Here is a 24,615-nt window from a genome sequence, read left to right as displayed (position 1 = left end):
ACGAAAGATCCACAGAACCTAAAATATTTACTCTTTGGCCCATTCTAGAAAGTTTATTGACCCCTATTCTAGGGTAACAAGAGAAAAAATATAACCAGAACTGTCTCAGGAAATCTGGAAAGGTCACTAGAGTTGTATCAGAATAGCCCAAAAGGCTGAGATCCCCTATAACAGCTCTGCTCCTGACCCCCCCCCCAGATGGGCCCACCCCCAGGGTGCCCCAGGCTGCGGTCTCACAAGGGGCTGGGCTCTGTGGAGACCACCTTTTCCTGGATCGCCAGTGCAGAGCAGCCCCTCTGCTGCTCAGGAAGGGTCAGGTCTGAGGGCTGCAGGGGGTGGCGTGTCAGAAGTCCTGGGCATCTCTACTCCCTCCTTTCTGCCGGTTCAGGATGCTCACAGCCATAGCACTGCCACCTGCATTCCCCTGCTAAGCAGTCAACTGCTAAATGCCACTGTCAGCCCAGAGTTTGAATCTGAGTAGATATAAATGCATCCACCATCTAACCAGTCCTTCATTCCTGCGCATTCACCATGTCCCTAACAAGAGGCCCCCCACCAGGCAAGCACCAGGCACGTGCATGGGGACTGGGGTTCCAGCGGAGGGAGGAGAGGCACAGGTACACTGCTGCCTCCACCCTAAGCCCCACACAGGGCCCCCTCCTCTGGGGTGTGGAGGCCTCCTGGTGAGCCACACAGGCGGGACCCCACACGGGTCTGCCTGAAACTGCAGCCCTGGTATGACCCAGCAGAGCCGTGCCTTGTAAGGAGTTTGTTTGAGGGTCTCAAGTTGTCTTCTAGGCTAAGAGCTGCAGGTTCCCTCGAAAGCTGCTTCTGGACTATTGGGATTTTTCCTGGAACTGTTTAAAAATTATACACTTTTGTGCTCACACACACAAGCACTTAAGACGGGCACTCTGACGCTCGCTCCCACTGAATTTAACCAGTTCCTCAAATGTTTTTAATTTGTGAGCAGTGACCAGCACAGTGTGATGGTAACTATAGCTGCTATTATTTATTAAGAGTTTATTATACGCCAGGCTCTGTGCTAAGTGTTCTACGGGTATTATCTCAATTGTTTTTATAAGGTAGGTATTGTTATTATGCCGATTTTACAGATGAGGGAACTAAGGGACAGAGAAGTTAAGTAACTTGCCCAAAGCCACACGGCTCAGAAGAAGGATAGGGCTTGAATCTATCATGGCTCAGAAGCCAGGCAACCACTTAACAGATAAGGAGAGAAAACCCCCAAAAGAGTGTGTTTTGATGTCCTGGACTGCAAGCCTCCCTTTTCTACCTGTTGGGAGATTAAGATATTCTTAGGATTCCCTTGTGTGTTGCTGAGATGCGCACTGGGCTGGCAAGGGAGTAGGGGGGGAGAGCGGAGAATATAAATTCAGCAGAAGGAGAAATCCAAGCCTCTAATGAAGGTGCAGAGAGGAACCCAACGCCGTGAACGAACCTGCTCGGGCCCAGGGCTCCAAAGCGTAGGCAGGGGGCCCCGTGGGTCCTGAGCGGCCTCTCCTCGCTCTGGTGAGGATATAACTGATTGCAAACAGGGCTTCTAAAGCCAACCTGCCCAGCATGGGGTCCTGGCGGCAATTTCATTTTCTGACTAAAAACCCACCCAAGTTTTCAGCTGAAAACATGAAAAAATATTTGGTTCGGGAAGCGACAGTGACGAAGCGGTCAAGGTGCTCTGGAGTTAGGGCCCTGGGTTCCAATGCTGACCCTGCTGCTGACCTACGTCATGTAAGCCGGCCGACCTTTGTGCCTCAGTTTCCTCATCTGTTCCCGAGAGGACTGGATTAGATAATCCATATAATGGCATTGAGGGCACCAAGTGCCTGGCACCCAGTAGGTGCCCCAAACCGATGACATGATGGCTATTATTACGACCACACAGACACCGTGGAATGAGGTTCAGGCTGGCTGAGACCAGAGGGAGCATGAAATAGATCAGTGTGGACAATCCTTTTATTTATTTATATCCCAGCACTCCGGCTGGGTACAGTGTCACGTCTGACACAGGGAAGGCAGTCTTGCCCTCTCCAGGGGACCGGGGGGGTTATCTGTGCTGTGGAGTGAGGCATCCTTCGGGAGAGGTGGTCCAGCCTGCTGGCCGCCTGCTTGGAGTGCCTAGAAACGGGCATAAATGCCCACTGGTATTCCTTCCCACAGTGAACGCCACTCAGAGGACAGAACAGCACAGGAGGTTTTTGACGGGTATTTTCAGGGAGGCACAGTGGTAGGGAAACCCCTCAGACCCCCACGAGCTATCTTCTCAGAGCTATGGCACACTCTGCCACCAGATGAATCTTCCCCAAATCCATTTTCATCGTGCTATCTCCTCCCTCAAATGGTTCTCAGCTGTCTACAGAATAATGTCCAAACTCCTGGGCCTGAGGTAGGAGGTGTCCCAGCCTACTTCCTCGCCTGGGAAGTATGGTGTAAATTCTTATTATGGCCAATCTAAATAAGAGAGGTAGAAGTATTCTGAAATGTGTGAACATACCATATGCATTCAAGGACATTATTTCTAATCAGGCCCTAACTTGCCTCTCAGTTCTCATGAATTTAAGTCTTCACATCAGCTCATCTAAGTCTTCCACTGGTCAGATCCCTTCGTTTCGAAAGTTATCTTTGGCACATCGACGTCGTTTCGCTTCAGCCAAACTACTAAGGCCCTTGTGGGGAGGCTCACATCTCAGACACCTCTGATTCCCCCACACACACACACACTCTGATCCTGACCACACAAATGACAAATGTGACCGGCACTGTCACACAGGAAGGTGAATAAGGGCCCTGGATAAGGATCCCTGGAGCTGTAGTTGAAGAGTTTCTTTTAAAGTGAAATCACAAATTTAAACATTTGTGTTTAAATGTGGCCAAAGTACTGCAGCTGGCTATGGAAGCTGAATAATAGCCACCCAGAGATGTTCACATCCTAATTCCCAGAACCTGTGAACCTGTTAAAGGGGCTTTGCAGGTGGGATTAAGTTAACGATCTTCAGGTGAGGGGATTACCCATGTGGGCCCAGTGTAATCACAGGGTCCTTAGGAGAAAGGCAGGGGATCCGAGTCAGGAGGAGACATGAGAGAAGCCGAGGTTGGGGGGTGCAGCTGTGAGGAGGGACCCAGGGATGCGAGCCGCCCCCAGAGCCTGGAAAAGGTGGGGAGACAGAGCCTCCAGAAAGAACCGGCCCTGCTGACACCTTGGTTTTAGCCCAGGGAGACTCATTTTAGGCTTCTGACCCGCAAAACTGTAAAAGAATAAACTTGTGGTGTTTTAAGCCACTAGGCTTGTAATTGGTTACAGCATTAGAGCACCAATAGGAAACTAATACAGTGGCTATTTTGAAAAAAGGCAAATCGTTGGGTTGGGAATCGGGGCTATATGCTAGAATAATTTCCAGCTCATTTCTCTAAAATAACTTAGTTTGGTCACCCCACAAACAGTGCTGAGTGCCAACCAAGTGCCAGGCGTTGTGCCAGCGGCTGAAACATCCACGGGCGCTCAAAACATTCTTGTTCTTGATGACAGAGTCCTGCTGGCATTCAGTATAAATATGCCCCATTCTCCTGTAAGCCTCTTTCCCAAGCTCGGCTCCACATTCGAACCATTACCAAGCGTTTATTACGTGCCAGACACTGGGCACAGGCTGTACCGCGGTGTCCAACCAACAGCCTCTACCCGCAAGACGCATCTCATGGGTTTTCACATTCTTACTCTTTCCTAACATGCTCACTTCAGGTTTAATAGTTCAGTGAAATAGAATTAATAACCAGAACAGTCAGCTACCATGCATCATTCCCTGTGTGCCTGTCCCTTTATATTACTCCCAACCCTACGGCAACCCTGTGAGATATGACTGTCCCCGTTCGCTGATGAGCTAAAGCTCTGCCAGGTGAAGAAGTCTCCTCTAAGCCACCAAGCTGTCAGGTGCTGGACCGTCCGTGCCCGTCTGGCGCCAGGCTCAAGTCCTTTCCCCTCACTGCCTAGGAAGCTGAGAGATAAGAAACCTGCCCCCAGATCAATAACATTGTTTAAAAATCAATAGTCACTCCCGGGGACACAGCAAGGTCCATGCCCTGACAAGTGTGTCCACCTGGCTGCAAAAAATTAAGAGTCATAACAATCCCGGAGCTGGCTGGGATCTCAAAGGCCATCTGGCCAAACTTCCCCTTCTGGAACGCTCCGCAGCTACCAGGGTTCTGGAGAGAGGGGACCTCCCTCCCCCAGTTCTATACTCCCCACAGGTCTGGCACGGTGCCTTGTCCACACCAGGAGTTTAATACCCGTATGCATTCAGGGTGCTCCCTAACTTATCTAGAACCCAGAACTCTGCTGGGCATAGGGAAATGTTCTTTCTGCCCACAGCCACCCTGAGAACCCCCCCCTCCCCGCACCATGCACACAGCCAGACATGGTGGTAGCAGGAACACCCCTGTTTTAATGGAGGAAGGGCAGCTTTCATAGGCGCAGGGCCAGGTCGGTGCCAAGGCTGCCTGCTCGGTGCACACTCGGGCGCCAGGAGTGGGGGTGCCCCAACAGGATGCAGCACCCCTGCTGCTTCCTCTATGTTACCCCACTTCTTGCTTATAAAAGGACTGAGAGGGAAGAGGGGAAAACGACAGTGGGCCTGGCCCACTAACGATGAGTTCCACGCTGGCTGGAACAGGAAACGTGGCGGATCTGACCCGTCTGGCCCCCCACTTTACCACACGTTGGCTGTAAACACCTTAGGGAGTAGAAGTCACACACCTTTTTTTTTTTTTTTTTTATCTCAGAAAGACAGGAGATGTTTGCTCCAGCACCTGTCAAACAGTAACCACCGCGGGTCACAGGGCAATCTGTTCTTACCTTCAGCCTCCTCTGAGCCAGAATCGGTGCCAAAGAGAAAATGCGCCAGGCAGAGAACACACACAGGGCTTAGAAGTTCGGTGTGTGTGAACAGTCCCCGGGACCTCGCATCCCGCCCAGCGGAGGGCAGTAATATTGCCACCAAGCCCTCTGGCTCCTGGACAGCATGAGGACCGTGATGAGGGCAGCGAGGCCCGCTCCAGGCACCAGCCACGTGTAACCTTGGGCACCCCAGTTCCTCTCTTTGGGCCTGCGTTTCCTCATTTCCTCAGGCGTGAAATGAGGCAGTTGACCTAAATGATCACCCGTTTCTAGAGATTAGGACACGGCCGTTTATCCCTCGAGTACATGTAGAAGGTCAACAAAGAGAGCACAGCACAGGGCTGTTCTGAAAACCGGGATTTAACGGCATCTAGAAAGAATAATGCTTAAAAGAACACAAACTGACCCTTTTAGACATTCTATAAACACAGCGAGTGGGGAGCGGCAGACCTGCGTCTGAGGCGTGGAGGTAGACATCACACAGCACCTGTCTCAGGAAACGCACCCCTGGGAAAATCCAGCAGGACGGTACCGAGGTAGCAAGCGAGGAAGGGGCTGGCCCCTCCTCATACAACCAGGAAACACCTCCCCGCCTCTCTTCCACGCTTACACTCACACACCACGAACAACCAGCTCCTTGGAGGCTGGCAGCAGCAGGACCTCGATGGTACCCAAGGCAGGACAGCAGCCTGGCTCTCTCTTCCAGCACCACCCCCAGCGCACCCTGCCCCTCTCACATCAAGCAAAGGGCTTCACTCACTGTATGGCTGACTTCCTCCCCAAAACGAGGCGATCGGATGAGAGCACCCTCAAACCCTCGGCGCGCATCTCAGGCCTTCCCCAGCCTCTCGTCTCCTGTCCCATCAAGTCCCCACACTGACACCCCTCCCCCCACTAGGACCTTGCCCTTGCCCTGCTTTTTTCTTTCGTCCACAATCTCTCCTTCCGCACATCTTCCCCCCTCAAGCCCACACACCCACTCTCGGCTTTCCCACACGGAATATAAAAACCCTCCAGGTGACTCTGCTGCTCCTTTAGCCTCCTCCTGGCTAACGTCTCCCAAGGATACAGGCACCATCCTCCCCTCTCTGGTAGCACACACCTCCAGCCGGCTGTACCCCTCCAACAGCCCCCGAGGGCCCGGTTCACCTGAGTCCTCCCCAACACCACCCTCCTCCTCGTTTCCTGCTGGCGCCACAGTACTCCCCTAAAATCCTCTCCTTGGGTCCAGGATTCACTCTCGCCCCCTCATCTCAGCTTCCTCTGCCAGCAGAGTCCCCTTTCTCCACGTACTGCACAGCACAGTCCCCAGGCCTGGTCCTGACCCCCAACCTCCCTGCTTATCTACCCCGTCCCCCCAGGCTGCTTCAGCCTCCCCGTGGGATGACAGCTCCCCCAGTTCTGTGCGTCCCTGTTCTCGGGCCACGCAGGCCATTCAACTACTGAATAAATTCTGGAACAAACCCAGTTATACGCGCACACACCACACCACCCCTCGAAGTCCCACAGGTACCGATGGAAGGGCACGGGGAATGTGGGGGGTGGGGGAACTGTCCTGTACCTTGACTGTGGTGATGGTAACATGACTATACGTATTTGTCAAACTGTACAACCGCACACCAGAAAGGGTGACTTTACTGTATGGAAATTATGTCTTAATAAAAGAGGATGGAAAAAATCCCACAGGCCCTCAACCCCTATGTGTCTAAAACTAACTTCACCGTCTTTCCCCAGACCTCCTCCGCCTCCTCCTCCTGCACCTGTTTCAGCAGTGACACCACCTTCACCCCCAACAGCTCCTCCCGCCAACTAGAAATCTCAGCCTGGTGGCCAGTCACTCAGTCTAGAAATTTTACCTGTGTAGATTTACATTCTCTTGACTCCGTGCCCCACCCAGCACCTAGGACTCAGGCCGCCCCCACTTCTCACAAAGCACCTCACTGGGCTCCCTCCCTGGCCACCCTGACCTGCCTTTGACCCTCTGCACACCTACCCGCCCAAGTGCCCTCCCCATGGCAACGCCCACCTGGCTGGCGAGGCCTTTGCCCCTGCTCCAGCTCCAGCCCCAGCGCTTTTCTTGCCCAAGGAAACCTTGCTCAGCCTTCAGGCTCCAGCTCCTAGGCCTCCCAGCACAGGAAGCGGCTTTCCTGGCCCTTTTCAAACACTCACTCCACCCTGGACTCCCACAGCAGAGGACCTCAGGGATCCTGAGCAGTCAGCCCTGAACCCACGCTGTCTCCATGGCCAATGGTGCACATACCAGGGCAAGGAGCTGCCTCCCTCTCTCTCCCAGGGCCCTCCAGGCTGCAGCTGGGCTAGTGAGTGAGTCGTGGGTGCTCAGGGAACCCTTTGTGGCCTGAACTGAATTGTCAGCTGAAAATTACCAGGAGTGCTATGCCAGCCTTCCTGACCCTGTAACCCCACTGCTGAGATAAAATGCCCCAGAAGCACAGCTAGCAGCAATGCTGCTCAGACTGACCTAAACTAGGGGCAGATCACAAAGTCTGCTTCAACAGGAAATGGGGGGACTCACCCCAATCTGCTCCCTACCCCAGCCCCCCATTGCTCCCCTCACACTCCTGACCCTCCAGCCAGACTGCTCTCAGCCCCACCCCCAGATACTCACCTACCTCAATGCCTCCCTGAGCGCACTGCCTGGGCCAGCGCCACTCAGAGTGGCCCCTGGACTGGTACTGTCATCCCTCATAACAGGACTATGCACTTAGAAACTTCCGGAGCCATTGCCATGAAGTTCGTGCTGTGTCTTGCAAAAGCACTGGTCTGCAACAAATTGGGGAAAAAAATAAAACTTGCTCCTTCACCACAGCGAGTCTGGGGAGCCCTGGCCCCTCACCCCTCCAAACCCCTGCCTCTTCCTCAGAGGCCCCGTTACCAAGCCTTCCCCTCCAAGAAGCCTCCATGGTTTCCACCAGTTAGAAGTGGTCTGACCCAGAGTCCCTCATCCAAACCACACTGAGGACAGTAAAGTGGCATCTGCACATCCCTTGCTACAATTCCCTGAGGTCAGGGACCCAATGCCATGTTCAAAGCAGGTAATCAATATTTGTTCAGTGAGGAGTAAACAGCCAGATCCACCCACAATCCGAGAGCGGGCTTTTCTTCAGGGGCGCGATGTGCAGGGACACCAACCTTTAAGGCACAAAGTTTCCCAGGTTTGGACCAGATGCTGCTCCTCTCCTCCTGCCCAGATGGGAATGGGAGGATATTTAAAAAAAAAAAGAAAGAAAAAGCAAGTCGAGGCGCTCGACACAAGAAATCAGTCACTCTTCAACTACAACAGATTCTACAATAACCTGAAATGGGAATTTGAGTGAAAACATTCAGCGGTTTCCTAAGTCCTTCTCTACATGCACACACTAAAAATAAATCCCACCTAAGTATGAAGAAGAAAAAGAGCTTTCAGGGTCATTTCCAACTTTCAATATTCTGTGGGGCACTGACTTCAAAGCTAAGGGTCAACAGCTCAGGAGCCTATAACCCCAACAACAAACAACATGCTTGTGGTCAGGCCAATAAACCCCGTACCACCTGGGTTTGCAACACGCGGGCAGAAGCTCCCTCTCACATCCCACTCAGATGCATCTCACTCGGGGCCCCTGGTCCTGCCCCAGGGCCAGCAGACCCACCCATCCCATAGGTGCAACTCCACAAGGAGCAGGACCTCGCACTCCCCCACTCCCACCAGCCCCCCTTTCCACTGGCTCTCCCAAGTGCCTGGCTGCCGTTCAGCAGGAATGCTGGAACTATTTCTAGATGCCACAGTCAGATCAAGACAACTCTCTATCTAAATATTCCTGTCTAATTCTGCACACAGCTCTTGTTTCAACTGACAAAGATAATGACTCAGTGTCCACGGCTCTTGATGGAAAGTTATCCTGCCAAGTTTGGAGCTTCCCAATAATAGACTTCTCAAAACTTCTTTTTGAGAAAGGAGAAGCGACCTCCCATCCAGAGCCTTTTCTACAGGCAACAAAGGGCCCCCCAAAAGACCCCCTAACTGACCAAGGAATGTTATGGGAAAATCCTGATACATCCCCACAGGACCGACTGATTAACAACAAGAAAGGGAAATTCATGGTAGGTGCTTGGGAAGTTTTTCCGTGCCCTGTACAATAATCAGTTTTTCAGCTTTTCTGCACCCCCATCCGTTTGGGACTTAGAAGTAGGGGGCATAAATTCCAGGTTATACTGAAGGCAAAATCCAGACTCAGAAGTAAAGCATCTTTCTCTGTACGAAAAGAAATAGCTCACATCTTTGACACTGATGCTTTGATCAGCCATAAAAGAACTCCACAAATGATACATGTGTCCATGCTGCTCCCACGGAGGGGCACACGGTACATATAGACCTGTACATATGTTTGCAATGCAGCCAGACACCCCCCTCCCTGCAGATGCAGGCCCTACCCCCTCCCACATCACAATACACAAGAGATGTCTCCCCCAAAAGTAAGGATAAGTAAAGCATCACCTTGGAAAAGCCACCTGTGGATAACTGAGTTAGCCTTTCTGCTAGCACTCAGACAGCTTAAACTTGTTTGCCCACTATTTAAAAACTGCCCCATGGTTATTTCATATGCATATTCCCATAGTCTTGCAAAATCCCCAAACACAGAAACCACCAATCTTCCACTTCTTTTGCACTCTGGACCCAGCCTGGCACTGCCATGCACGCAGAAGGCACAGTAAATGCCCATAAGTTTCTACCGCCCATTGCTCTCCTTTTCCCCCAGGTGCACAGGTGGGGTCTCTTTTACAGCCCAATCTCCAGGGCTTCTGTCACTAATTTAGGGCAGGGGACGCAACACTACTCTTCCTAAACCTCTCAACTACTCATGGGGCAGGTACCAGGAGGCCTCTGGCATCCTGGGAAGACTCTTTTAGAGAACCTCAGTGGTTCTCAACCAAGGGCAATTCTTTGCTCTCGCAGATATTTCTGGTTGTCACAACTAATGGGGAAGAGGAGTGGCGACTACTAGCATCTAATGGATACAGGCCAGGGATGCTGTTACCCGTCCTACAATGCACAGGTCAGCTGCCCCACCCCCAACAAAGAATTATCCAGTCCAAAATGTTGACGGTGTGGAGGCTGAGAAACACTGTCTTAGATGACACACTGGAAAGCACCTGCTTCACTTTTTTTTTTCTGAGTTGTCTCAGGTCAGGTCGAAAATTATAACCACCCTGCATTGTCTGCATTATTTGCAAGGCTGAACAAAAATGCCCAACACCATCACAGGAGTCTTAAAAGATGTTGCTCCCCTGAACCACCAGCCCCCACTTTGTCTTTTCTCAGGAGAAGGGCCTTCCTACCAGGATGACCCCGGATGGGTGCACCCACAGCAGGACAACTGGCAGGCTGGCATCAATGCATACTCAAATCCTTTGGCACCGATGCAGGCCTGGCATGCCCAGCTCCTCCGTCTTCTGTCACGCACACCCATGGCCCCAGTGAGCAGTTGAGTGTGGACAAGTTTTCCAATGGGCTGCAGGCCCAACCCAGGCTGAGAGGCTGCACAGAAGCTGATACCCCTGCACCCAGACTTGGCCCCTGCAATATTCCTCCTCCCCCAAGGCGCAGGGGAGAACGGGCCTGCGTTTGGCAGAGGTGCAGGGAAGCTAAGGAAAAGAACCAGTATAAGCAATTGAGCCCGAACCACTCACAAGTCCCCCAATGTTTCCAGAAGCAGCAGGAAGGGCCAAAGCAAAGCGAACGACCAATAAGGGCCTGTTTTTTCAAGTTCACTCAAAACCCCCACCTGTGAAACCCAACAGCTGGGTCAGGCCAAGGGCGTTAAAGCTCTGACACAAACCTGCAGCCAGGGGCAGTTAAAGCCCCTGAGACAGTGCAAAGGGGTCTGGGAGTGAAGAAAAATATTATCATGAGAAAAAGAGGCAGAAAAGCCGTCTTGGCGACCAAGAAACAAGGCATCTGGCGGCGGGTCACCGAAGCTGCTCGGCGCGCCCCCGGGCTCTGGCCACGGCTCTCGTCCCCTCTCTGAGGCAGGCCCCGCGAGCTGAGGTGGGTGGGCGACATCTGCAGGCTCCGACCCTGCATCTCGTGACGCGCACACCGCGTCCCGGAGCTCACGGCCGCGCGAGTTGCAAAGGAAAAGCCGCGCTGTTACTTGAGGAGGATGCAAGAAGGGCCCCGGGAGGGTCAGAGCCCAGCCCCAGCCGCAAGCAGACGGCGCTCCGGGCATGCAGCTGGCGGCAGCCTTACCCCGGGGCAGGAAGCTGGGATCCGCAGTCACCTTCGCGCCGCCTCAGAGAACTCGCCGCACCGCTGGCGCCCGACACGCGCTCCGGATCTGTTTACCAACTCGTCCGCGCCGGGAGACCCTGAGCCGTCGGCCCCGCCCCACCGGTCGCTCCCATTGGCTGCGCCGCCGCCGCCGCCGACTGAACGCCGCTGGGAGCGTGCTCGGCCCGTGTGCTCAGCCCGTGTGCTCAGTCCATGGCCAATCGGGACCGAGGGCGGAACGAGAACAGCCAATGGGAGGCCGCCCCAGCACGCAGGGCCGTCCCTTTCTGCCCTCCCCGCTGCCCTTTCCCCTAGATAGGAAAGACTGCGCCGGAGGTGCGACTGTGGGGATCGGGGCCCGGCGTGCATGCGTCCCAAGAACCGGCCCTTCCTCGCGATCAGGCGACGGCCGTGTTCGCGGTGGCCAGTTTTTTGCCGTCACCTTCTTGCAGGTGCTCGCCGAGCCTCCGGGCGCGGCTTTGGTCACGGGGCGAGGCCTGTCTTGTGCCCGCTTAGATGTCACCGCCCGGGGCCCCTCCCAGCTGCCCCACCTGGCGCTCGCAGAAGGGGCAAGTGCTGCAGGTCAAGCCGTTGGTGTTTCCACCTCTGGCGTCCCGGCCCCGCCTACTTGCCCTTTCTCCTCAAGCTAACCGTATTGACTGTGGGCCCCATCCCCAGAACAGGAAGCTCGCGGAGACCGGGGCCGTGCAGCCCGTGCCCCCTGGTAGGGGCACCGAGGAGGTGGCCCACGGAGCATGCAACTCCCCGCTGGGCTTGGAGAACCCAGTCGTTTGTCCTTGCCTGCCAGTCTCCTCGTGGAGGGTGGGGCAAGGAGACAGGCCAGCACGTGGAAGGAACCGTGAGGGCAACCACCTCCCAAGTGAACCCCTTAACACGGAGAACTACCCTAGGAGAAACGGCCTCCCTCCTCCAGATTTCCCACACATCACTTCTCCTTAGCCAGAGAATTCAGATCTGAGCCGAAGTCCGTCTGACAATGTCCCCTGGGGTGTTTACTAAAGGCTGGTCTGCAGCTCTGTCCAAGGTTGTTAGTGGAGCTTGTGGAAAAAAGAACAATATACTGAGTTTTTCATAAAACTTCTCAAGCCACAGGGTTTTCCTTTCCTCTGATACTGTTTTGGAATTAACGTTTAACTTTTTGGAAACTTTGTTTTTGAATGTAGGTATAGTTGGCATACATTATATCACTTTCAGGTGTACAATATAGTGACATGTATTAGGTTGGTGCAAAATAATTGCGGCTTAACAGGTTAAAACAATGGCAAAACCGCAATTACTTTTGCACCAACTTAATATATACCTTACGATATGATCACCACACTTAGTCTAGTAACCATCTGTCACCTTGAAAAGTTATTACAATATTATGGACTATATTCCCCTGTACCTCTTTCACCCATCCCCGCACCTCCCTCTGAAACTTGTTTAATGCTAAGGAAAATTAAAAGTGGTTCTATATTGATGCCTGAAACGGGAAAGGGGGGCATTTATTATACAGGCATACCCCAGACATATTGCATTTCACCTCCAGACCACCGCAATAAAGTGAGTTGTGAATTTTTTGGATTCCCAGTGCATATAAAAGTTATGTTTAGAGTGTACTGTAGTCTGTTAAGTGCATAATAGCATGTTGTTGAAAAATACAATATACCTACCTTAGTTAAAAAAATACTTTATTGCTTAAAAAATGCTAACCATCATCTCGGCCTTCAGCAAGTCAATCTTTTTGCTGGTCTTCCCTAGATGTTGACGGCTGCTGACTGATAGGGTGGGGGTTGCTGAAGGTTGGAGTGGCTGTGGCAACTTATGAAAATAAGACAATGAAGTTTGCTGCATCTAATAGCTTTCATGAACTATTTCTCGATAGGATGCAATGCTGTTTGATAGCATTTTATCCACAGTAGAACTTTCAAAATGGAGTTGGTCTTCTCAAACCCTGCCACTGCTTTATCAACTAAGTTTAGGTAGTATTTTAACTCCTTTATTGTCATTTCAACAACCTTCATAGCATCTTCCCCAGGAGTAGATTCCATCTCAAGAGACCCCCATTCTTTGCAAATCCGTAAGAAGCAAGTCCTCATCCGTTATAGTTTTGTCATGAAGTTGCAACAATTCAGTCACATCTTCAGGCTCCGTTTCTCATTCCTGCTCTGTCCACCACATCTGCAGTGACCTCCTCCACTTGAGTCGTGAACCTCTCAAAGTCACCCATGAGGGTTAGAATCAACTTCTTCCAAACTGTTAATGTTGATATTTTGACCTCTTCCCATTAAGCATGCATATTCTTTAATGGCATCTAGAATGGTGAATCCTTTCTAGGTTTTCAACTTGCTTGACACAGGTTGCCACAAACCTTCAATTTATAATAAATAAGCAAACAAACAAATAACAGGGCATGTTTATACTGTTTTAAGTACACGAGTCCCATGACACCTTCAGAAACCACTGTAGATTAAGTGATCACTGGGGGTCCCCTTTGCCCTAAAACCTTTTCCTGTTTTTCAAAACTTTTGAATATTTAATTGATTTCAATCTTTCATTAGGTAATACATTCACAATTTTTTAAAAACTAGTTTTAAAGGTTTGCAGTGAAAAGTCTCCCCCTATTCCATCTCTCTCCCACCCACTTCCCAACCCCAATGCCCCCACACACTGTCCCAGAACACATGTAACCACTCTTAAGCTTCTTGTCTCTTTACAACGTTTCTCTATACATATAGGTATAAGCAAATACAAATATACACTCTTCTATTTTACACAATGGTCATACTCTACTGTGTTTATTTTTCCTTTTAATTACATAGCTTAGAGTTCTTTCCAAATTTGCACATGAGAGCTTCTTCATTTTTTTTTTCAGTATTACGTTGTGCGTACAAACCATAATTTATTTAACCAGTCTTCTACTGATGGGCATGAGGACCGTTTCAATTCTTTTGCTATTGCAAACAGTGCCACAGCAAATAATCCTGTTTGTTTGCAAAATGTGTAATTTGGACTTAGACAAGGCTGAGTTGGCAAGAATGGTGGAGAGAGAATAGCATTGGAGAGAACAGTGCGGGGTGTAGAGTCCACAAGTGTCCTCACTGTGCTCAGAGGCCTGACACACATGACTCACTGGCCCCAAGATTGATCCCACAGCCCCAAACACCCAGTGGCAACAGGGATACACCATCGCAGGCCACAATCTCAGGAGGTCACCAGACTCTGGAAAATCCAGCCCAGTCCTGCTAAGAGAATGACTTCAAGGGATTCCCAGGCCTGTTCAACTAAAGCAAGACTAATAACTGTAATTAGTTGACTGCACAATTAGAAGTAATTAAGCACATTACAGAAGAGGCTCAGCTCCACGCAATGGGAAATATCCCCTCTCAGCCCGTTAACAATGTCTGCTGCTTTTCTCTCCATTTTCCTTAGCCTGTGTTTGCAGCATGTGTCTGCCTTCTCACTGGGGTGTTATTTTTCCTTTTCAGATGAATTTCTTTTCAACACAGTGTCGCATATGGACATGAGCCAAGTATGCCACATCACTGGCTTAATTTTTCTATTTTGAAATTGAGATGTAATTTATATGCAGTAAAATGCACAGATCTTAAGTCTACAGTTTACGCGTTTTTACAAATGAATAAATCATGTAACCAACACCCTGGTTAAAACAAAGAACCATTTTTTTCCCTCCAGGAAATTCCTTCACGCCCCTCTTTCTAATCACCTCCTACCCTCACCCCAGGCAACTGTTCTAAGTTGATTTGGTAAGGAGAAATAACTGATTATATGACATGAGTTGGGAAGTAGCACCCTTTGAATTGAAAATGAGTGTAGAATTCATTCTTTTGTCCTTAAATTCTTGTGTGTGGGGGGAAGTCATCCCAGTTACTGAATATATATTTTATTGTTTTCTCCCTTAGACTGTCACTGCATACTTTTTAAATTTCTTTTTAAACTCACTTAAATTTAGGAGTAGTTTTCAGATGAGCTGAGCCTAATTGTATGTCAATCTTTTGCACCACTTCCTTCTGAGATATCCAGAACTAGGGATCCTAGAGCAAGGTTGTGAAGGGAAGTTTAGAAAAGAGGGGACTGGATGCCCTAAACAGAAAGAGCCCTCTTCAGGCAGGAACTGCTACCAAAGCAGGTAGGGGGGCTGCAAGGAAAAGAATTTCAACTTAAAAAGAATTTCAAGGGCCGGCCGAGTGGCGTGATGGTTAAGAACTGGCTTGGGATGCCAGAGGGCCCTGGTTCGGATCCCACATATGAGGGCCAGTGACACTGCCCTCTACAGCTAAGATGTTGATCAACAGCTCGACCTGGAGCTGGGCTGCTGTGAGTCCCCGGCAACGGCGTAGGCTGCAGCCCCTGCGGCAGTGGGTTGCCATGGGCTACCGTGTGTAGCCAGCAGCCAGCGTGAGCGGCCGTCCGGAAGCCGGCGACTGATGTGCCTCGCCCCGGAAGAGCGCAATGATGGTGCCAACTTGGGCCAGTGAAGCAACGTCCTCCACAACTAGACTGAAGAACAAAAGGACAGCAACTTGTCTGTTCCCCTTCCCCCAATTCCCCAGCACTGTTCCCATCCCCCCAATTCCCCAATAAAAATCTTTAAAAAAAAAAAAGTATTTCAACTTAAAAGTGAGGACAGACCAAGAGCACACACAAGATTCCATTTTGCCAATGACCAAAGATGTTGAAAGTCACTGTGACCTTTCAATAAAAGAGTACAGGAGGGCCTGGCTCCCTTGGGTGAAATGAGCAATTTCTGGAAGAGATTACGAGGCATAGACCTATAAGTCTGAGTAGGGCAGAATGTCCCACTGGTGACTGAACCTTGGGTTTTATGTTTCTCTGTGCCAGCCGTCACCCTGGGCACGGTAAAGCATTTCACATAGTTGCCCCCACCCCAACACCCCCACGAGTGTGTGTGTGGTGGCGAAAGGGTGTACAAGGGAGGGCAGATGGCTATATTGTTGGGGGTGAGGGTGGCCAAGATGAAAAAGCTCCCTGCCTCCTGGTGCTGTGGACCCCAGGAAAGGACAGAGGACAAGAGTTCTGCATCCCCAAGGATACCCCAAACTAACTCTTATCCAGAGTTCCTGGGGCAGCTTGTGCTGAGGTCGAGCTATGAATTTACCTGAAAAGCAGAGCTCATGGCCCTGGGCCACCAGTGAGGAACAATGTTCATCAGGCTTAGTGACATGAGTGGGATTGTCCAGCCAAGTTGTGGAGGGTGCAGCTAGCTCAGCTCGAAGTCCAGTTGCCATCCGGCCGCCTGTAGGCAGCTCACTGCCACTCAGCTCAAGGTGCCATGTTCAATCTTCGCTGCAGGTGGGCATAGCCCACCATCCCATGTGGGAGTCAAACCCACAACCTTGTTGTTAGGAGCACATGCTCTCACCAGCTGAGCCATCCTGCCACGTGTTGGCAGCTCAGCTCGGGTGCAGCTCACTGGCCCATGTGGGAATCGAACCGGAGATCCTGTTGCTCAGAGCTCGTGCTTTTAATCAACTGAGCCACTCGGCTGGCCCCTAAACTGTATATCTTGATATCTCCCATAATGTCTTATACCTAGAAAGTGCTCCTTAAATTTAAAAAAAAAAAAAAGTCAAAATTGCTGCCAAGGTGTGATCGACTGTGGAAATGTCTTTCCAATACCTCTTGTCCTCCTCCCCCTTGTGTAGTCACCATCAGTGTGAGTAGTGACTCCAGAGGTGGTGTGAGTCTCCTATAGTGTAAGTCAATCCCAACCCATTTGCCAAAGTGATAGGTTTCTTTGAGCCTGAGCCACTCAGCACATGGCAGGCCCACAGTGATTGGTTCTGGAGTGGTCCAATCAGAATAAAGCACAAGACTCATGCTCAATGGTTATGGGAAGCAATAGTCCCTTTCTTGCCAGACTAATGGTCATTGTCAAGCAATTCCAGCTGGGCTATTCAATTTCAGCTGACTTGTTATTCACAGGCCTCTTTCCATAAAGAAAGCCAACCTGAAAAAGAATCTGGCTCACAAAGGACAGGCAAGGAGAATCAAAGAAATGAAGCTGGAAGCCCATATGGGAAACCTGCCCTAACATTGAACTTTTCAACCATGTGAACCAATAAATTCTCTTCATGGTTTCTCTTACTTGCAACCCAAAGCATCCTAACCAGTGCATTGGGAATGTGACATCGTGGTGAGCATTGTGGGTTCACACACACACACACACACACACTCACACACACACAACCTGAATCTTACTAGGGAGAGGGAAATACACACACATCTCCAATTCCTCAATTGCAACATTTGATTTTACAGAATTACACATTTTAACGCTTTTAATAACAATTTTCTGTATTTAAAATGATTTTGCAATTTTAACCTGAATTCTTAAGAATATCTCAGACTCTAGCAACTGTAATATGGTGTATGATTTTTTTTTTCCTTTTAAAGGATTAATATAAGACTAGACTTCGGGTAGTGAGCATACAATAGAGTATACAGACATCAGGCTATAAAGTCGCACACCTGAAATTTATAAAATGTCATTAACCAATGGTATCCCAATCAATTTAGTTAAAAATTAACCTATTGTTTGTGACCCCTTTAAGAGTACTTAAATAAAGCCAACTTTTATCTTAATGTGAAGTTTGTATTTTCAACATTTTCCTTAGAAGGTGAAATGGGGTTCCAATAACTGGAAGGCGATATTGACTTTTTCTTGATTGGTTGGTTCTATGACTTGACCTTCCTTACAACTTTGTTTTTAGATTTTCCAACCTGTTTGTTTATTGGCTTGGCAAGCATCCCTGCGTTTCTTCTCTAGGGACCTAGCTCTTTATGAGATGGGACCACATCATGTGCCTCTTTCGTAACCCATGCCCTCTCCTCGTGCCATGTGGAGTCTCAGAGCTTCTCAAGACCTGGTGGACAGCCCATGGAAATTTCCACAGCAACTGCTCAGCCCCAGCCCCCACCCCCCACAGGACCTGGTTACAAGTCCTACCAGCCCAAGGACACTGAGCCTGGCTCTGGGTCAGGCCCCAGGTCTATTTATGACTTTTTATCTCAGGGTTTGCGCCTTGGCACTCTACACTCAGGAAATCTGCCCTCACCAGTCAACATACACACACACACACACACACACACACACACACACGTCCCTATCTGGAGAAGAGGTGAACAGTGGGTCAGATAAACTCGCTTCCTTCATGGCTGCCTGGATGGCCCCAGTGTCTCCCTAACTTTGGTTCATTCTTCTTGGTTGGTGGCCTACATCCTTTGTTGGGAATGAAGAAAACCTTCTGACATTCAGATAAAATATCTTTATGACCACTGATGAGCTTATTAATTTCTTACATGGTTCCCCTTACTAGGGAAAATCTGTCTCCTAAGGGGACAAGAACCTCTTCCTCACTCCCACCATACATACCCCTGAGCGCGGCTCATTGACAGAACTAGTCACCGAGTGGGAGCCACTCCGGGAAGAGCTGAGCCCATGAGGGACCAGGGGCGCATGGTGCCTGAGGACAGACAGGTAAGGAGCTACCCTGCTTCTACCTCAGCAGCATCTCGCTCTCCCCCGGGGCAAGGGGTGAGAAGGGACTCGACCGGAGAACCTGAAATCAGGAGCTCTCCCATTCTACCAGGTCCCTTAGGCACATTGTGCAACCTCTCCGGGCCTCAGTGTTCTAAGGTGCCAAATCCCTGACCTACCTACTGATTCTTAATTTTATTTTATGATAGTACGACCCCTATTTTTAGCAATGGCTATGTTTATTAAGTGATACAACAGATGTCAGCTGAAGCCTCCCTAGATAAAAGTGGGTTCCAAAGTCCACTGCACATCCTGTGAAAGTCTAAAGTCCTTCCCCAAAGTTCAGGCCAATTCCAGAGAGGCCAGGGCAGAAGGTGGGAGGAGGCGTACACGTCCACAGTCACCTCTGGCCCTAAGCCCCTGCAACTGCTGAGTTCCATCAGTTTGTGGACTGTCCCGCCATCTGTGGCTGTCCCTGTCCGAAGCAGTGCCAGCCCCTTTAGGGGAATGGAGGAGGTCTCCAGAACTTCAAATTAAATATTAGATACCTCTGCTCTCAGCTGTTTTTAGCCTTCCAATCCAATGAGGGCTTCTATCGGCTGAGTCCCCTCATGGAGTGGCCCAGCTTGGTGGTTTATTTCTCTCCTCAGCTCCCCATTGCTCCTCCTTAACCCTATCCCGTGGGTTGCCTCCAGAACTCCAAATTCTTCTCACTGTACTCTGTAGAGCCATTTATTTCTGTACCATCCCATCTGCCCACCTCAGCCACTCAAATTCATCAAGGTTCGGAGTTAGGATCTTCAACTCAGTAAGCCCTCCCTTCCTTATGCATTAGGCAATTGTGGCTATACACATTTTTTTCTCACTCTGTTAAGATTGCAATACAATTTCTGCCGAATTCTTGCCAAATGACAATTCCGTTTTTTAGAAAGCACAGAGAATGAAGAGGAGCATTTTGAATTTGATTCTTCACAACCAGGGGAATCTGTTTGGGAGGTAAAAGGGAGAGCAAGTTCAATGTCACCAGGAGTCTGGGATAGCTGGGGAGGGCCTGCTAGATGGTCAAGTTTGTGCCAAGACTTAGGAAGGTGAATCTCAAAATATCTGGAGTAAAGTTAGTGATTCAAAAATAAAGGAAAGGCAGTTCAAGTGGGACTAAATGAAGTAATAAGTTGCAAATGATCCCAAAGAGAAAAAAGAGAAAAACAGGACCACAATCAAATACAACTGTAGGTAGGTGAATGGATCAGCAGGGTGTTCCTTTCCATGCTGGCTGACAAAAGCTCTGGCATCTTCATCATGTGACTTCCAAGGGAGTTTGTCTCCATTCCATATGAGAGGTTTTAATGGGCCAAGCCTGGCAGTGGCACATGCTCGATTGGCTGGAACTTGATCATGTGGTCACACCCAACTGCAGGGGAATCTGGGAAATGTAGTCTCGCTGTGTGCTCAGAAGGTAGAGAAGAGCATGAATTTCACCTAGTAGCTATACACTCCTTCAATTTCCCTTATTAAGGAGATGGATAATCAGGGTGGGAAGCTGAGGAACAATGTCAGTAAGAGGAATTGAAGCTCCAAGTACAGAAAGAGGTAGGAAGACAGCTACTTGCTGCCACAGAAGAGCTGTCTTCTGACGTGGAAGAATTATATCCAAGGGTAATGAGGGTGCGCAGACAAGTTAACTTCATCTTTGAGGAACTTTAATGAACAGAAATGCTGCTGGAAGACTGAAAAGGCAGGCAATGTCATCTAATTTTCATAAAGCCTAAGAAATGCGAATCTAAAAAGTATACATTAGTGAACTTGACATTAACATGGGATGAGTGGCTAAAAGAGATGATCAAGGAGTGGTCTCCAACATTCGACAGAAAAGAATTGATCACAAAGAGGCAGATATGGTCCAGACTAACTTTGTTTCCTCTTTTGAAAGAACTAGCCTTAGCAATGTTCATATGTTTAGACTTAATAATACTCCTTCAAGAAGTTTGTGCTAAGGAATCAATGCAAATGATGGGCAGCTATTTGGCACAAAATGATGTGATCACCGCTTCATTTAAAATAGCAAAAAATCAGCTACAACCTAAAAGTACAGCAATAGGGGAGCTGTTATGCAACTTACTGATTTTTAATACAATGAACTATTATACAGCTTTTAAAACTGTTTCAAAGAATTTTTAATGATGTGAGAAAATACTTATGAAATACTGTCAATGAAAAAACATAAGGATGCAAATTTCGGAGAATGTATGCTCTCAGTGATGTGAAAAATATCAGCACAGGAAGAAGATGAAGGAAACATGATGAAATGTTAACAGTAGTTATCTCAGATGGAAAAATTATTGGTCATTGTTAATTTACTCTATGTACTTTCCTGCATTTTGCCACAGTGGGTGTGTATTACTCTTACAAATAGAAAAGACAAAAAAAAAAAAAAACACCCACCCTATTTTCTGAAAAAAATTTTAAAAATCACCAGGCTGGTTGAGCAGAGCAACCCCACATACGTAGAAGATATCTTGACTTCATAAGGCATTTGTCAAAGTCCTTCAACATACCCAGATGCATTGATGGATGAAACTGTGACTCAATTATTATCAATATTGGTAGTTGATAATCACAGAACAACCATTGCCAATCCACAGTTCTGTCTCTAGTGGCTCCTGTTCTGCTCCATATTTTTACCTATGTCTCAGGTAAACATCTAGAGCTGCACTGTTCAATATGGTATCCACTAGCCATATGTGAATATTTAAATTTAAAATTAATTTGAATTATAAAAGCAGCAAGAGAAAAACAACTTGCTACATCCAAGAGAACCTCCATAAGGCTATGAGCAGGTTTTTCAGCAGAAACTTTGCAGGCCAGAAGGGAGTGACACGATATAGTCAAAGCGCTAAAAGAGAAATCTGCCAACCAAGAGCACTCTACCTGGCAAAGATGTCCTTCAGAATTGGAGTTTTCCAGACAAGCAAAAACCGAAAGAATTAAACGAAATACAATTTAAAATTACAATTACCATTTTAAAATACAATTTAAAATTCAGTTCCTTGGTTGCACTAGCCTCATTTCAAATGTTCAATAGACACACGTGGCTAGTGGCTGCCATATTGGATAGCCCAGAGCACTTCCATCACCACAGAACAATCTATGGGAAAATGCTGATCAGTTTCACAGAAGACACCAGGCTGAAGAAGTCAGCCTCCCAGATGATCACCACGGGCTGACACAATGGGCCAGGTCTAACCAGATGAACTTGGAACAGATGTAAGTGCATTAATGTCCTCCATGGAGGCTCCAAAATACAATTGCAGAGGTACAGCAGAATTGTGGGAAAAACTGACTTTTCTTATAGACAAGCTCCCTATGCATCTATAGGGTAATGCAGCTACCCCAAATAATGAGATCTTGAGCTGAGTTAATGAAGTAGACAGTTCAAAACAAGGAAGTGACAGTTCCAAGCTACACTGGTCAAAGCACGCTGAGGATTCAAAGTGATTTTCCTTCAGTGGTGTTTTCAGAACTATACAGAATTGGATATAGTGAAACTGATGGAATAGAAAACAATTTGAATTACAAGGGACTGCTATTGGTTATAAGCAGATCACAATTGGGAATTAGCACAGAGGGAGAAAAAAACCTGTCACAAATAGCCCAGCTACTAGGTTTTAGTGGCTTTGGGACTTGTATACTAAACAATAAGTCATAACAGCAACAGAAGTAGTGAGACTGGTGAGAAACTGTGTTAACATGGCACTGCTGGAGAGTGGGGGAGGGAGGGAGAGAGGTAGGTAGATATTCACTATTATCCTTGAGCAAAAGCCAGAGATAATCAAGTGATGTTTAAGGTTTTATAGCAATACTACTAGAGCTTTAAAAAACAACTTATTAAAATTTCTGCAGGAAAAAAATTGTTATTGTACATCTAAAATTTTCTAACCCCATCTACAAATAAATTCTTACATTAGATAAGACTCCTCTTTTAAAAACAGTTCTTATGTTTTTTGATAATGTGTGATTTCCTAAAAATGCAACTGTCATATTATAGTAGGGTAGAAAGAATTGTGTTGTTTTGAGTATTTCATTCTGAAAGGGATGCTAACATTTTTGAGCAAGAGAGAAAGGAGCTGAAAGGACAAATTTCTTGAAACAATGGCAAACAGAGGACATTAGAACGGAAACTAATGTGTGTGCACCTGGGAGAAAGGGGAGTGACTAGACTTGGAATTGGATTTCTACTCAATACAAGGAAGGGCTTTCCAACAGTGAGAGGTGACGCAGAGGCTACAGGAAGCAGTAGAGGGTGGTGAGGAAGGCCGGGTTCCAGAGTCAGGCCAACCTGAGTCTGCATTCTGGTACTTTCTAGCCAAGTGACTTTGGACAAGTTATGTAGCTCTTCTAATCCTCAGTTTCTTTATCCATCAGAAGCGATAACAACTCTGTCTTAATGTTATTATAAGTATTAACTAAGACTGAAGCCTAGTGCCTATCATAGCTCCCAGCACATGGCAAACCCTCTATCAATATTATCTCTTAGCTACTATGATTGTTCCATCGAAGGCTGCATGATCAGTTATGGGAGGAACCACAGAACAGGTTTCTGCACTGATAGATGGTTAGGATGTGTTGTGCCTTTACTAGCAACCTAGAAGTTAAAAGGTGATGTGTGAAAGCGTTCTACAGTCGAATCAGTTTGACAAATGCTAAAATAATTGAAGTGAACAGGTTTGTTTACTCTGTGACTTCTCTGCGCCTTTAATATACTGCCCTGAATTTTAAATCCCCCATTGTACTTGGCCACAGAACTCTTTTTCATGGACTATCTTGAGGGAAGAGTCTATTTTGAACACATTTTAGAAAACATTGAATTAGATGACTTCTGAGATTCTGATTCTGACATCTGAAAAAGTTGTGAGTTTCAAATGTGGTAATGTTTACAGCTATTGTTTATTGAGCACTTATTATGAGCCAGGCACTGAATTTAAGCACTTTAGATACCTAATGTCATATGCCTTGCACAGTAACCCTATGACATTATCATCATCCCCTCTTTACAGCTGAGAAAACTGAGACTCAGGGAGGTTAAGCGACTTGCCCAAGGTCACACAGCTAACACATGGTGGAACCATAAATGTAACCTTGCCTGTTCCTTCAAAGCCCTGCTTTTAACCACTAGGCCAAACGTTAGCATAGACTACTGATATTTTGTACATGATTGGGTTGACTAAGTGGGATGATGAATTTTTTAGAGAAAAAAACCAACATGGGCTTGACATGATAGTAAGAGGGAAAGAGTACACACAAGGAGCAAGGAGACTTGCGACTTGGAGCCTTGTCTTGCAAGTTTAGATCTCATGCCCTTTCTACTGACCAGCGTTCGAGCCAGCTATTCAAGCCAGATTGCTTTAAGGTTTTGGGGAGTGGGCACTGCAACTACTAGATAAGGAAGTGAGCGATTATCTCTGTATTAAATGACCACAAGACTTTCTTTTCCATTGCTAGAGAGGTCCATGACTTGCTCTGATGAAAAGGAGGCCCCAGTTTGGGGTAAAACTTCACGTATGCCCTTTACCTCCATCTTCATCCAAGATGAGCTGAAAGGGAAGTGGAATTCTTTTGCTTCCTCTCTTGCCTTACCACTTTATACATGATAGCTACATGCTACGTAACAGTTGTGGACAAAAGAAGGGGTTCTGTAATAAATCTGACACGTCCAATGACCAAATGTAACCTCACAGGGTGAGCTGATCATGAATTCCTCATGGGCAGGTCATGGTGGGTAGTCCCACCCCAGGCATATAACTTACTAATAGTTAGTATAGTAAGAGGTTTACCTTTGCCTTAAGCAAGCCCGGTCCATTGTTCTTGTGCATCTAAGTTAACACACCTTTGAAATAAATACCCTCCAGAGAGCACAGAATC

The 24,615-nt window shown here is 48.1% G+C and overlaps 1 protein-coding gene across 6 annotated transcripts in view; it reads right to left on the bottom strand.

The window, feature by feature from the left end:
- COQ8A (coenzyme Q8A) overlaps window positions 1–11,300 on the bottom strand; it is a 43,101-nt gene extending 31,801 nt beyond the window's left edge. For 2 of the 6 annotated variants that reach the window (XM_019659030.1, XM_019659024.1), the window contains exon 1: window positions 11,151–11,300. The gene's annotated coding sequence lies outside the window, so the exon portion shown is untranslated. Of the gene's footprint in view, window positions 1–7,532; window positions 7,688–7,799; window positions 7,894–8,056; window positions 8,108–11,150 lie in introns of those variants that run through there. The other 4 variants (XM_019659028.1, XM_019659025.1, XM_019659027.1 and 1 more) reach the window with 4 other exon arrangements.
- Between the last annotated feature and the right edge of the window lie 13,315 nt (window positions 11,301–24,615).

This window comes from Hipposideros armiger, unplaced genomic scaffold (genome assembly GCF_001890085.2).
Source record: "Hipposideros armiger isolate ML-2016 unplaced genomic scaffold, ASM189008v1 scaffold_293, whole genome shotgun sequence".
In the NCBI taxonomy this organism is placed as follows: domain Eukaryota; kingdom Metazoa; phylum Chordata; class Mammalia; order Chiroptera; family Hipposideridae; genus Hipposideros; species Hipposideros armiger.
Note: the sequence above shows the minus strand (reverse complement) of the source record. Positions and strands in the feature narration are given on the sequence as shown.